This window comes from Pelodiscus sinensis, chromosome 10 (assembly GCF_052426305.1).
Source record: "Pelodiscus sinensis isolate ZL-2025 chromosome 10, ASM5242630v1, whole genome shotgun sequence".
Lineage (NCBI taxonomy): Eukaryota > Metazoa > Chordata > Testudines > Trionychidae > Pelodiscus > Pelodiscus sinensis.
The window spans coordinates 22,724,118-22,737,998 of record NC_143061.1 but is presented as its reverse complement, the minus strand read 5'-3'; the positions used below and the strand labels follow the sequence as shown (position 1 = coordinate 22,737,998).

The window sequence follows — 13,881 nt, the reverse complement described above, 5'->3', positions numbered from 1 at the left end:
GAAGCCTGAGGCAGAGTTGCTCTGCCCCAGGCTTCCTGGAATCAGCGCTGATCAGTTTCAGCAGCAGCTGACTTGGGGAAGCTTGGGGTTCTTAAGTTGAATCTGTATGTAAGTCAGAACTGGCGGTCAGTTTCAGCAGCGGCTGAATCTGGACACCAGTTCCGACTTAAATACAGATTCAACTTAAGAACAAACCTACAGTCCCTATCTTGTACGTAACCCGGGGACTGCCTGTACTTCAGCATGACGACTTAGCACTTGTAAAACTTTTCATGAATACAAATTTTCATTTTTTTCCCACATAGCTCTGTTATTGATCACATGGGTGCACAGCTGATGGGACTATCTCCAGAGACTAACTGCTCTGGATGCAAGAGCTCTTCATTTATCCATAGAAGTGGTATAGTACGGCCAATGGCAATGCAAGCTCTATCACTGTGCCCTGTAACCGGACTTCTGGGTTTTTGTGGAGAGATGGCCATAGGGAAAGGAGAAGGCAGTGCAGTTACTTTCCATGGCCATTCAGTTGATTTAAAAAAAAAAAAGTCTGTTCTTTTTTGAGTAGCATCCCTATGGGCCATGGAGGATTTGCAGGCTTGGGTAGGCTGGCTCGCAGCTGGCCTGGCCTACCCCACCCACTCACCTGTTGGAGCTTAGAGGGTGCCCCACCAGCTCCAGAGTTTATGGTAGATCTGCAGGAAGTCAGCTGAGCATAGTCCATCCCTATCCCGGAGTGTTGGGTGGTTTGAGAGCATGGCCCCTAGTGCCCCAAGTACTGGGTGGGTGGGTGATGTGAGCATTGGCTCCAGCCGCCACTTGGAGTCCCTGACTGCAAGCCAGCCCTTGCTAGCTTCAGCCCAGGACACAGGTACCAGAACGCTCCCAAAAGGTGAAGAGAGGAAGCCCCCTGCTTGTGTCCCAGCCCCAGGGCAGATGGAGGGACCTAGGCTCCCCACAGTTGCCCAGGCAGCTCTTCCTGACCTGGCTCTGGCCTGGAGAAGAGGGTCTCTGAGCTGCAGCCTGGCTATAACAGCTATGCAGGAAGTTGTTGGGTGCTATGGTGGATTTCCCACCTGCCTGGACTGCAGAGATGCTTCACTTTAGGTGTGCTTTCAACTTTCTAGTTCCAGAAAACCAAAACCCTTGGTACTCCCCTGCCCTGAGGCCTTGCCTCTGCCCCCTTGCTGTGGTCTTATTTTCCTCCCTCCACCCCCTCATTCCATCCCCTCTCCCTGTAGCGGCAGACTGGGTCACTGATCCTTAGGGGATGCCCTTCACTTTCATTGGCCATTGGATCTATTGTATGCATTCCCACAACTTCTCTAATAGTTCTCAAATTTCTGCTCAAAATAAAAAAGGACAAAGCCAGAGTCGTCCTTATATTCTGATATGGCCTAGTCAAACATGATTTCCTTACCTGCTACAGCTGCCCAATTGTTCATGAATTGCTCTATTGTGCCTCATCTTCTGTCTTAGGAAAGTGGGAAGATCCTTCACGTTTGTCTCAAAGCATGGTTTACTAGTGGTTCACAGGAAGAGAACCTGCTCAGAGGAGGTAAAGAATATTACAACACCGTCTGTGCTACACATATTTTCAAAAAAAAAAAGAAAATATTTGTCTGATGTGACTTTAGACATAGTCTACTAATGACCTCATTGTGGCTAGATATACTGGACTGTATCTTAATACTAAAGTCCAGGACTGTTTCTGAGTTCCATTAGAGATCACTTGGCAGCTATCAGTTTCCCACTTCAGTAGAGGGTTATTTTTTTCCCGCTCACCCTAGAGCACAGATGGATCGCCTTTTCACAGTATTTTTAAAGACAAGGTTATGTTGTGACCTTCCCACCCCAAATGTTTAGGTAAAGTTTCCCCTGAGTTCCATATTAACCAATCCATTCATCTGCCTGTCTTCCACCCTGAACATAAATAAGGGATACTGTTGCAGATGCTTATGTCAGGAAGCCCTATCCCTCTATCTGGGTAGGATTAAGCCTTCTGAAGGACCCCCACATTTTTCTTATTCGCAGGAAGGTCAAAAGGGTCTGAAATATCTAATTAGATTTCTCAAGTGGATGTTTGATTACATTTATTCTTGCTATGAATCTTGTAATAGTCAGCACCTTTGGACATATGAACTCATTCTATGAGGTCCATGTCCATCTCTATTGCATTTCTCGAAAGTGTGCCAATTATTGAAATATGAGAGTATGGTGTTTGAGCTTCTATACATAAAATAGTTGAATGCTATGCAATAACTCCTGACTCTTCTGACACTGTGTTCAGCTTGGCTGTACTTTCTTCAGTACTCGAGTCTACTCCTAAGCCCCTTCTGCCTTAAAGGGAACTGCTGAGTAGTCACCAGGGTGTGGTGCACCCTAGGGACACTACTTGAAGAAAAATGGTTTCTCTGCATAACTTTTTTTTTTTAAATAGGTGTACGTATGGGTGATCCATTACCTGACTTCCTCTGGTATAGGGTTCTTTGTGTTAAAGAAGAAACAGAGTGGCCTGCCTGTGCAGTTCTATATAACAATGGCGTGAAACATGAGGTTGACTAACCTGAACATATGGGCCAAATAGACACTCCTGTGAGATCTCCAAAAGGGCACAAGCATCCCTAGGGATCACATACTGCACAGGATGAATACCATTTCTTTCGTAAGTAACACTTTTTATTAGTAGATTGCAAAGCACTTCACAATCCCTGAGGGGGATTTAGCCTCATAAAACCCCTGTGGGATAGGGTAGTAGTATTCTCTCCTTTGTGCTGAGGATCCCCATCTGAAAAGAGAGACTACATTATTTTCCAGTCACACTGAAAGTTTTGCAGCAGTGCAGTGAATTGATCCTGAATGTCCTGAGTCAATGCTGTTACTACACCAAACTCCTTCTCTAGTCTTCTGAAACTAGAAACAATGATGCCAGTTAGTGTCAGTTCTGAAGATCCTTATATCTCTGGGGAAGTGGACTGAGATCATCTAATTTCAAAACTAGCTACTGATCAGCCATCAGCTAGTGTTAAATTTCAGCAGCAGCCCTCAGTGCCACTGGGAGGATCTCCCTCCTCTTTCAAGTCAGCTGTGAGATCTGCCTGGAATATACCACATGGCATTCTGGTGACTATTTAAAGGGCTAGGGTGGCAGTGGTGGCCAGGAGCCTTGGACCCTTTTGAATCACTGGACCCCGAGATAACTGCCCTCTTTGCCTCCTCTTGCCTCCCCCCCCCCCCTTCCAGCCAGCAGGGCTGAGGTTCAGTCACTACTTGCTTCAGCCAGCTTTCAACTTGCAGCCTAGAATTAAAAAGTTTACTATTCCCTTACTCAGTCCCTTGAGTGGCCTTTTTCAAGCTTTATATTTTAATTACCGTGGCAAAATCTGACATGGACAATCCAGAATTATTTTAAAATAACTCCTTGATGTACAGAGTTATTGTTAATTACACAGTTTCTATTCAGGAAATTTAATTATGGTGGAGGGAAAACATCCCTCTGGCATTTTATTTCATCTTTCAGAAAAGGCAGCCTGAAAATGCTTCAGCAAGAACATTCTGGAAGCTTGTTGTCTAGACTGATGTAAGTATAATAGCCATCCATAATGGATTTGTGAGATGATCCATGAAATTGACCAAAAAGTCTTTACTGCAGGATAAAGGCTTTTGACTAATCTTGTTTAAAATTCATTTTCTTAATTTAGAAGGGAGGTATGGGCCTGGTCATTGGAACCTAAACACCTCTCAGCATTTCATTAAATGATGTCCTTGCAATTTTATGGTAAATGCAAATAGGATTGGTTCACTCTCCTTTCTGTTTCATTTGGTTTGTTGGATTATTTTTTTTCTTTCCTTTACATATGTCTGTATAATTTGCTTTGTGTTAATCAAGATAACCTCTCAGGTGCAGCTGTTAATACAGCACCCTGAACTACTCTTAACATCAGGTAAAAGATAATTGTGTGCGCACATCCCAGGTATTTTATACAAAGAGATTAACACAGGGATTTGTACAACAAAATACCAGTTGGGATGTGTTGGTGCTATGGAAATACCATACAAAGCTGTTCAGGGCTTGTACACAGCTCAGCAGCTTTGAGATGTGTACACCCTAGCATGTCTTTTTCTTGCTAGAGCAAAACTCATCTCTATTAAGATTTTACTTATCCAGAGAAACATCACAAATTAAATTTTGTGATTTGGTGGGTTGTTGGTTGTTCATTTATTTTGATTTATACATCATTTATAACTGTCTAGCCATACATCATAGGCTCCTTGACAACACAGCCAAAGTACAGTACAATTTAATGTAACTTATATCACCAGTGAACAAGGCCCCAAGTACTTGAATTCTCCTTCCTCCCTTGTAAATTTTTTTTTAAACTCCTCCACTTTGAAATGCTAAGAGCAAGGAGCGGAGTGAATTCCAAAGCTGTGACATCTTTGCAGAGCATGCCCAGCCAAAAGCCCCTCTCATTTTTATCCATGAGCAGCCATCTTAAGTACCTATGCTGATATCAACTGTGGCAGAATAGCATGATAGAGAAATGGCCTATAGCTATTTAAGGCTTGAGAGGTCAAAACCAAGGCCTTAAGTTCATCCTAAGAGAGTAGTGGTTTAATATGTTCATGGTGAGATTTTCTGTTTACCAAGCAAGTCATTTTTTTTCCACACTAGCTTCACTGTCCAGATGGTTTTAAATGAAGACCTATGTAGCTCTTGCAGTATCCCTGGAGCAGGGTTACTCAACTTTGGAAGCCCCAGGAGCCCCAATGATACTCACAGCACATGCCAATTGCCACAACTTAAATGTGGTTGTATATTGTGTGTGTGTGTGTGTGTATATGTGTGTATATGTATATATATATATATATATATATATATATATATATATATATATATATATATGCAAATAGCTTCTTTCACACTAACGCGCATGAATACAAAGATTGGCCATGTCTGGGTTTTACTGATGTTTGTATCAAATAACTTTGTGTATTATAGACCAATATTAGGCTACGGTCTTACTGTTTTCCAGTTAACAGGAAGCACCCAGAAGTTAAATTTTATTTTTCCATTTCAGATTTGAATATTCAATTGGACTCTTAGGCTACGTCTACACTGCAGGCCTTTTGTACAAGAACAGTTGTTCTTGCGCAAAAACTTGCAGAGCGTCTACACTGCACATTCTTGCGCAAATAAATTTACAGTACACCGTCGGAAAACAGGTCGTCTTCTGGAAGAGTTATTCCTCTCCCCATGAGAAATAAGCCCTCTTGCACAAGAGCTCTTCTACAAGGAGGCAGTATAGATAGGCAACATGAATTTCTTGTGCAAGAAAGCTCTATGGCTAAAATGGGCATCTGAGCTTTCTTGCACAAGTGTCCACACAGCCACGGATGCTCTTGTGCAAAAGCACATGGCAGTGCGGATGCGCTCTTGTGGAAGGCCTTTTGCACCAGGACTCTTGCTCAAAACAGTTCTTGCGCAAGAAGCCTGCAGTGTAGATATAGCCTTAGATTTTAAGACCAGAGGGGCCTAGAAGAAGGCTGGGCAAAATGTGGCCTCGGGGCCACATCCAGCCTGCAAAGCTGGATCTGGCCCACAGGTCACCCTTCCAGGACCCTCAGGCACACAACTGCCGTGGGATTAAAGTGCAGTCTGGTTGCTCTGTGCTCTGGAGAGAGAGAGGCTTTGTGTGATCTCCCTGTCCCCAGCCAATTTCTCAGCTCCTATTGGCTGGAAACAACCAGCCAATAGGAGCTGAGAGATTGGGATGAGAGCTGTGCAAGCCTCCTCTCCCTCCCAGAGTTGAGTCACATGGAGGGAATAGCCTGTAGCTCTAAGTGATCTGGGGCTGCAGCATGCAGGGAGCCCAACCTGCCTTGCAGGTGCTGGCTAGGAGATACTTAGGTAAGTGCCTCCCAGCCAGAGCCTGCCTCTGGTACCCCTACCCCTCTCACACTCCAACTCCCTCCCCTAGGTCATCATCCAAACCCTTTGCACTCCTCTGTCCTAGGTCAAGACTCCCTCCCAGACCCTGTACCGCCTCCTACACTCTTCTGCTAGGCCAGAAATCCTCTTCTGCACCCAAACACCCTCCCAAGCCCTGTACCCCAATCCCTGGACCCAGGACACAACCCCCTCCTTTATCCAAACTCCCTCAGACCTCTCACAGTCTCCTGCACCTCAGTCCTTTACCCTGTGCACCCTTCTGTACTCAGCCTCCAGCCGAGACCCCCCACATCTCCTTCAAAGAAAAGTGCGGCTCTTGACCACTTTCCAAAAATCTTGGAGTGGCCCCCCATGAAAAATTATTTCCCACCTCTGTTCTAGGGCTTGTACTATGCAGAAGGTCAGACTTGATGACTATAATGGTTCTTTCTAGCCTTTATGACTCTCTATAACACACACATGCATACAAAAACAAACCCCTATGGAACAAACGGAGGGGAGGTTATTTTTATTTCAGGCAGTTAGCAAGTGGTTTATTCCCCGTAGCATGAGGATTTATATGCCTCATCTTTGCTCTCTCTTACACCTATGGCTGTTTTTAAAGCCATTGAAATGGCTCATGGGGCAGCAGACTGGTGTAACAGAAACCTTTTTAACAATTAAACTCTCTTCTGCCTTGCATTTTTCCTTGGTCACATTGGCTTGGTTGTTGCGGAGTTAGTTTTTGTGGGAGTTAAAACATGTATGTAAGGAGGGGGTTGTGTTGTACAATGTACCCTCTGCACTCCTAGCAGGGTCTCAGCACTGACTGAGCTGGAAGCATGCAGGCTGCAAGCAGAGAGAAGGCTGCTGAAGTATAATCCTGTTCTGTGTTCTTTACAGAATAAAACCTGTTGCTGGTAGTTTGCCTGAGTGGATCAAGTCTGAAGTTTATAAGGGATTAATAAGGAAATAAGTGAAATAAACATTGACACACAATGTAGATCACAAACATGAGCCTCAGCCCCAGAGTTGTACAAAGTCACAACTCTTTCCATATGTTGAATAACCTCTTGCTGGGCTAGTGAACAGAATGAGCCACCTTTTAATCCTTTGTCTTCTTTCCGCATCCACCACTTTCATCCCTTCACCTCAATCTTGGCCCCAGGGTTGCCAGGTGTCCAGTTTTGGACCGGACAGTCCAGTATTTGAGCTTTCTGTTCAGGAAACAAATTGAGAATATAAATGAGAAATATAAATGTCCAGTATATTCTAAATCAGATGTAATGTAAATTGTGATGTAATGTTAAGTGTGTACAGTATTTTTGTTGAAACCATCTGGCAACCCTACTTGGCCCTAGAATATAGATTTGCTTATTTGGTGTTTTTAAATGGATAGCATAGGGTTCCTTTCCAATCATATAACAAATATCCTGCAGTTAAAAGACAGGAGCCTTACACAACTGTAGAAGAAGGGAATGTAGGCTAATGCTCCCTTATTATTAGGCATCTTCCCCTTGGAACAGTATCCGGTTCTTCTTCTTTGAGGAGTGTCCCTGTTGGAGCTTCACCTTAGGTGTCTGGGGCACTGCTCTAGTCAGGGAATTTTAGCACTGCCCTCAGTAGGCTGTGCATACATGGTAGCCAGCATGCATGGGCAGCGAGTTATATGGACTCTTGGTGCCTATGCTCCAGCAATATTCAGAGCTTGGGGCCCTGCTCCATCAGTAGTTGGAGCTGGGTCTCTCCCCTGACCCTGCCTGGAGTGGGCCCTGGCCCTTCTCCACCTGCTGGCCCTCCCCCACCTGCCGGCCCCCCCGCACATCCTCCCACCCCAGTCCCAGAGCATCTTTCCCCATCCCGTCCCGTCCCATCCCTGCTGTGCGCAGCTTTCATTCTGGCTCCCCCTTGCCGGTGTGCATTGCCAGCTGCTGTTGCCATGCGAGGCATTTACAGGTGAGCGGGGAGATGCCTGGGTGTGACATGATGTCACAGCACGGGACTTTAAAACCGCTCGGTGCGGCATTGCACTGCACAGCCTAGCTCTGGGTTCAGAGTCTGGGGACTTCTGGGGCCCGAGTGCAGACTCTGGCCCCGCAAAGTGGAAGGCAGAAGGTAAGGTGAGTGAGGGGGAGAGGGAAAATAGGGGAATGGGTGGGAGAGGCAGGGGCCTTTGCAGAGGGGGAGGGGAAGAAAGGGGAAGGCACCAAGGGACAGGGTGGAGGAGAAACAAATGATGGGGGTCTAAGTGCAGACAATGAGGAAAAGGGCGGGAGGGGAGGTGGCAGTGGGAAGGATGACAGGGTGATGCTGGGAGAGGAGAGAGTAAGGGCATTGGGAGCCTGGGGGGGAAGGGGAGGTGCTGGGAGAAGGCTTGAATGAAGCGGTGGGCATGAGAAAGGTGGAGATGGAGCAAGTCATGTGAGGGCACAGAGGGGCATGAGAGGAATGGGGGCAGAGAGTGGTAAGGGGGTGGGCATCAGGGAAAAAGAGGGCAAAGGGCACAGAGGCAATAAGGGAAGGGGGAGGAACCAGGAGGGTGCAGGGCTAAGGGAAGGTGACACCTTTTAGTTCTGGTCATGTGTCCATCTTGCCCTGAGCGTGTTACCTCCAGAGGTGTGGCTAATAGGGGGCAGAGGATGTGGCTAATGGGGGACAAGGGCATGGTTAACGGGGATCAGGGAGTGTGGCTAATGGAGCACCACCAAAAATTATACAATCCTGCCACCTCTGTCAACATGTGCTGGTGCAGCCACTCATCATGTGCAGCCGCCCATTCCTTTAGTTCCTTCTCTGCTGCCGCTGGCTTCAGTCAGAACCGAAGTGCCCTCCAAATAGTTTGTAAATCTCATTAGAGTTAGTTTAATGTTGTAGTTATTTTTGTAGTTATTACTGTTAAGGTGCATCCACATTGCACCATTATTCCGGAATAACAGCTATTACTCTGGAATAACAATACAAGCATCTACACAGCAATTCTGTTACTTTGAAATAAGCTTGAAAATAACAGTTTATTCTGACTCTTGTAAACCTCATTGCATGAGGAATAATGCCTCTTCCAAAATAGCTATTTTGGAAGAGGGTGTGTATGGACGCAGCACAGGGTGTTATTTTGAAATAAGGGGCCTCCAGGAAATCCCACAGCTGCCCTGCTGGCCACTGTGTCCAAACTCCTCAGAACTCTATGGTTCCTCTTCCTCTGCAGCCCTTAAAGCTGCAGACACAGGGGAAAGGGCTTGGGGCAGGAAGCTGGCCCTGACAGCCTCCAGCCACCCCGCTCCTGCCACAGCACAACATCTGGCCAGCATGGATGACCATTGAGCCACTCAAGAGCTCTCCACTGCTCCCAGGGAGTACTCTGATGGCTCCTAGATGCCTGCCAGGTGCTGAAAGACGCGCTGTCCTGGTCTGGGGCAGAGATCTTAGCCCTCATTGAGGTGTGGGGCAAAGAGGAAAACCTCCAGGATGTCTGCTTCAGATGGTACAACATCAATGGTTGACTTCCCCACGCTGAACTGGTTGCCCATGGATCAGTAACTGTTGGGCGGGGTGAGCTTCCACATTGTGATAGCAACCTATTTCTTCAGGGGTACGGTGGGTTGCATCTGGATGTCCCATCATGTGAGAGCAGCTGCAAGCCAGGCTCAGAGCTCCAGAAATGTCTCCTTCCTCATGCAGAAATTCTGGAGCCAATGCTGGTCATCTGACTGCTTCATAATCAGCCGGTCCTACCAGTTTGAACAGGTGTCCAGCCACCAGAAGCAGCACGCCACAGTGGGGTGTGGTTGAAAGAGCTGCACTCCCACACATATGTTGATGGTCTCCTCAAACAGCTCTGGGTCAATGTGTGCCAGAGGCAGCTCTAGCTTCATAGTTGGGAGCGCTATTGTGCCCAAAAACAGGGTAACCAAAGCATGCAGTGGAAATGCTTTGCTGTCTCTCAGAGAGGTAGGCAAGAAGAAGAACCTGAGAAATGTCTGTACAGGGAGGTCCCTTTAAGCATATATCTTCTGGAATAGCTTTCTCCGAAATAAGCATGCAGTGTAGATGTACTCTTAGTTGTTAAATAGTTGTAGTTAGTTAAATATTTTTTATTTTTCTCCTGTTGAGGCCTTTCCCAGTTCGCCATCTTTCCTTCTGGGATGCTGTAGCCAGACAGAACCCCCCGCCCCTCTCTCTCCCCTCGTCCCTCCGAAATTCTTGGGAGGGAGAATCCGCGGGAACGAAATTCTGTCTTCAAGGCTCCAGGGCCTCCAAAGGTGCTGGAATAACTATGGCCCTGGATGCTAGACAGAAACCAGATAACAGTGGCAGTTGGGCCAGCAGACAATCGGGGCCTTGGGCTTCTCTTGGCTGGTACCAGTAATTGATACGCCTACACAACGTCCCAGAAGAGGAATCTGCTGCCCCATCAGGAAAAGAATGTCCAGCCCTAATGATTTAGTTACCTCCACCTGACAGGTGCAAATTAAGCTTTGGCAATTCCCTGTGGGAGCAGGTGTCACAAAGAAGTTCCAACTTAATTGGCATTTTATGACAAGAGAAGCGTCTACGTGACCACAGGGGTATAAAGTGGGGTCCTATGCCCCACTGTAATTGGAGATCCAACCATATACCTGCTGGTCAGGCAGTCCTGGACCCCCCGGGATTTTAGGGACGCCTTCATCTCATACCAACTGCTTCCCATTGGGATTGAGAGAAACTCTGGCTTCGCCGGAGTAAGGATCGCAGAGGTGAGAATATGCCTGCTAGGTGTTTGTTTTGCACGCATTCAATAAGAGCTCAGAGAACCAAATGGTGTTAGGGTACCTTTTTAGTGACTTTTATTGTATTTCTGTCTTCTCTTTGTAGTATCTTTGTTATCTGTAACACAGCAGTAACATTTAACAGCTAAGCTTGCCTTGTAACAATAAAGCAGTAACTGTTTAAGTTTTAACCTGACTCCTGTTGCTGTAACAGAACTGAACACAAAAGAACCATAGCTGGTTTGGCTAACTTGCCGCAGTCAGGGATAAAAGCAGTAAGAGCTGAGTGCTGAGTCGGGCCGCCTCCATGGGGCAGACTCTTGGGGCATCCATCGGCCATTCGGGTCGCCCGTTGCGAAGGGACTCTGTCCTAGCAGTTAGACTTGGATGTGATAGGGCTCTGTGATGGGGTGGCGTAACCTCGCACTAACTGGGCCCCCCCGGGGGGCAGAGAGATGCGGAGCGGCTTTCCCCGCCACAGGGGAAGTGGTGGCTGCGGCAGGAGAGTGCCGTCCAGTGGGTGGCTTGGCTGGCACTCCCATGGACATGCTGGGGGAGGCTTCCCCCACCCCGGGAGGGACCGCGGTGACGGCGGGCATATGCCACACGGACAGTGGCAGGGCTGGTGCCTCCACTGATGCCCCAGGGGAGGCCCTGATGCACGCTGACGTCGGTGTGGGGAAAGACGCTGGGGGCGGGGTCAGCAGGAAGTGGGGAGGAGCTGACCTGGTAGACGCTGGCACAGGTGTCCCAGGAGGAAGGGGTGGCGTCCCCCACAATATAAAGGCAGCAGGGGCACTTGGACGAGGGAGGCCAGCCAGAGCACCGGAGTAACGGTAACGGAGTAACGAGGAGTAACGGTAGTTCGAACTAGGAAGTCTAGTTCGAACTACCTAGTTTGTGCCCCGTGTAGCCGCGCGGCACAGGGTTCGAATGAGCGGGGATTTAAAAATGGCGGAGCCCCGCTTATGCAAATGAAGCCCGGGAAATTCAAATCCCGGGCTTCATTTGCAATTGCGGTATGCCTACATTACCCTCCTATTTCGAATTAGGAGGGTAGTGTAGACATACCCCCCGGTACTGATGGGTTCCAAGGGTCTAAGGACCTCGCTAAGGCCAGCTCCAAAGGCACCAAGCAAGTCTAAATCTAAGTCAGCACTTCTGGTGCCATTGAACTTGACACTGGTGCCAAAGCCACAACCCTCTTCGGTACCAAACATGCCCATGACACCCCCAGCACCAAAGAAACAAACACATGGCACTGATGACACCCACCACGGTACTGCCTTTGGCACTGACAGCAATGGCATCTCAGCCTTTTATGACTTCTGAGGAGCTGCGAGTCACCTTGGTACTGACAACCCTACTTGACCTCGGCCAGATTTAGTTTCTTCATGGCAGGAGAGTCAGCACCGCCATTCTCCAGTGACGAGGATGAAGAGCCTGTAGTGGGTACTCACACTCCCAGATACTCTTCCCCCAAGCAATCCCAACCACCAATGCTCACCAACTGGCCCTATTGGGATTCCTGGGAATGATATAGAGTGCAATAGCAACAACAGCTGTAGCCTCAACCACCTCCTTCCTGCACAATTCAGGCTCCATCTCTGTGCTCTCTCGACAGATCTGTACTCCAAGAAGAGGAAGTCAGCTTCAAGTGAGGAGATCTCTGCTTCCTCGCTACCTCCCACCCATATTTCATCGTCACCAGATGACACTATAAAAGGTATTTTACAAGCTGCCCTGATCTGCAATGTACCCTTCTCAGCTACATAACTTAGGATCTGAGTCGTAACAGAAGAAATGGCGTAAAGAATTTTCACAGCAAGCCCCTTATTTATTTAAATAATCTTCAAATAGTATTAGAAGAATCCTTTACATGGTTTATAAGCATCAAATATGTAAAGTTATTTGAAGTGGGTGTGTTTAAGTTTGGTGATTTAGTTATCAGCATAAATAAAACACAATTTAGTGCAAATTGCTTTAACAACATGGTGTCAACTCACAGGGCCAGGGCCCAACAGGGTGGTAGATTCAGTTCGACAGAGTCTATTAGGGATAGTTGCTTTTATCAATCTTACTATGTCACTACTATTACAGGCTTAGTACTGCCAGATGGTTACATAGCTACGGCAAAGTAATACGCCAGTAAGCATAGGCAGAGCAATGCATAAAAGAGTAATAGGCACTTGGAAATGCTTACTCACCTTCAGTTCTGTGTGGAGTCCTGTTCCATTCACCTCGCACCAGGTTGCAGTGGACATGGCTCCAGCTGGGGGACCCAGGGCACCCTTTGAGGTTTAGGTCCCTGTTGAGACTCCAGAGGGGTGGGACTCCCAGTGATCTTATACTACAGTTGTTTACTGTAGGTGTGTATGTACCTGGCTAAACACCATTCTTGTCACTTTCATGAGCTGAGACCAAGGTCAGACTTGTTTACTGCTCAATAGTTTCCCAGCTCAAGGCATGGCTTAAAGCTGATAAAGCCCAGCTGTTTTTTGGGCTTGCAGAGTTCCAGGCTATGCTAAGCTGGGTACAGAAGGGATGGAAACTTCCATCCCAGACCTGCTAAGATGCAGGACACACATATGACTGTCATGTGACACATGGTATCACCTTGATACATTTTCATCTAAACTCCTAACACTTTGCTGGGCCCTTGGACAAGGTGGATGGGGGGACAGCTCCATGCTCTGGGAAGGGGCAGGGCCTCAGGTAGAGGCGATAGGGCTGAGGCAGCCAGCCCTCAGTGCTATCAGCACCACCACAGTTGCAGCAGGGTTGCTTCCTTTCCTTCTCCCTCTGTGGACCTGTTCTGTTTAATTTACAAGTGTTTAAAAGGCTCTTCCCAACAGGGTGCTCCTCATTTTATTTTTGATAAATCATCCTCTCCTGTCTTAATGTGAATGATTAAAACAGGTGAGGATTATTTTTTCTTTTCATACAGGTAACTGAGTTGCTGACACAGCTGAATTTGGGACCCAATCAGAGTAGAAAGAAATGCTAGGTTAGTGGCGGAATGGAGGAATAACAACTACATCGTGCATATATATAGATCCTTGCACTGTGGCTAGTTTAATTACTTTCAGTAGCACAGTCTCTCTCTTTCTCTCATATGTTCTATGTTACAATTGGTATTGGGCCTGAAAAAGTTATGCTTGAGCCCTGGATAGAGGAGAGTCAGATTAATATTATACATGGAGATAA

General features: G+C 47.1%; 1 long non-coding RNA gene across 3 annotated transcripts; it reads left to right on the top strand.

The window, feature by feature from the left end:
* The first annotated feature begins 135 nt into the window (after nucleotides 1-135).
* On the top strand, nucleotides 136-13,768 carry LOC149523853 (uncharacterized). Of its 3 annotated transcripts, none has more exons than XR_016350353.1 (4): nucleotides 136-2,662; nucleotides 3,518-3,577; nucleotides 12,299-12,400; nucleotides 13,622-13,768. It is a non-coding gene; the product is annotated as an uncharacterized LOC149523853 (long non-coding RNA). The 3 variants fall into 3 exon arrangements; XR_016350352.1 differs by lacking the exon at nucleotides 13,622-13,768 and having other exon boundaries at nucleotides 136-1,555; nucleotides 2,438-2,662; nucleotides 12,299-13,373; XR_016350351.1 differs by lacking the exon at nucleotides 13,622-13,768 and having other exon boundaries at nucleotides 12,299-13,373.
* Nucleotides 13,769-13,881: the final 113 nt, after the last annotated feature.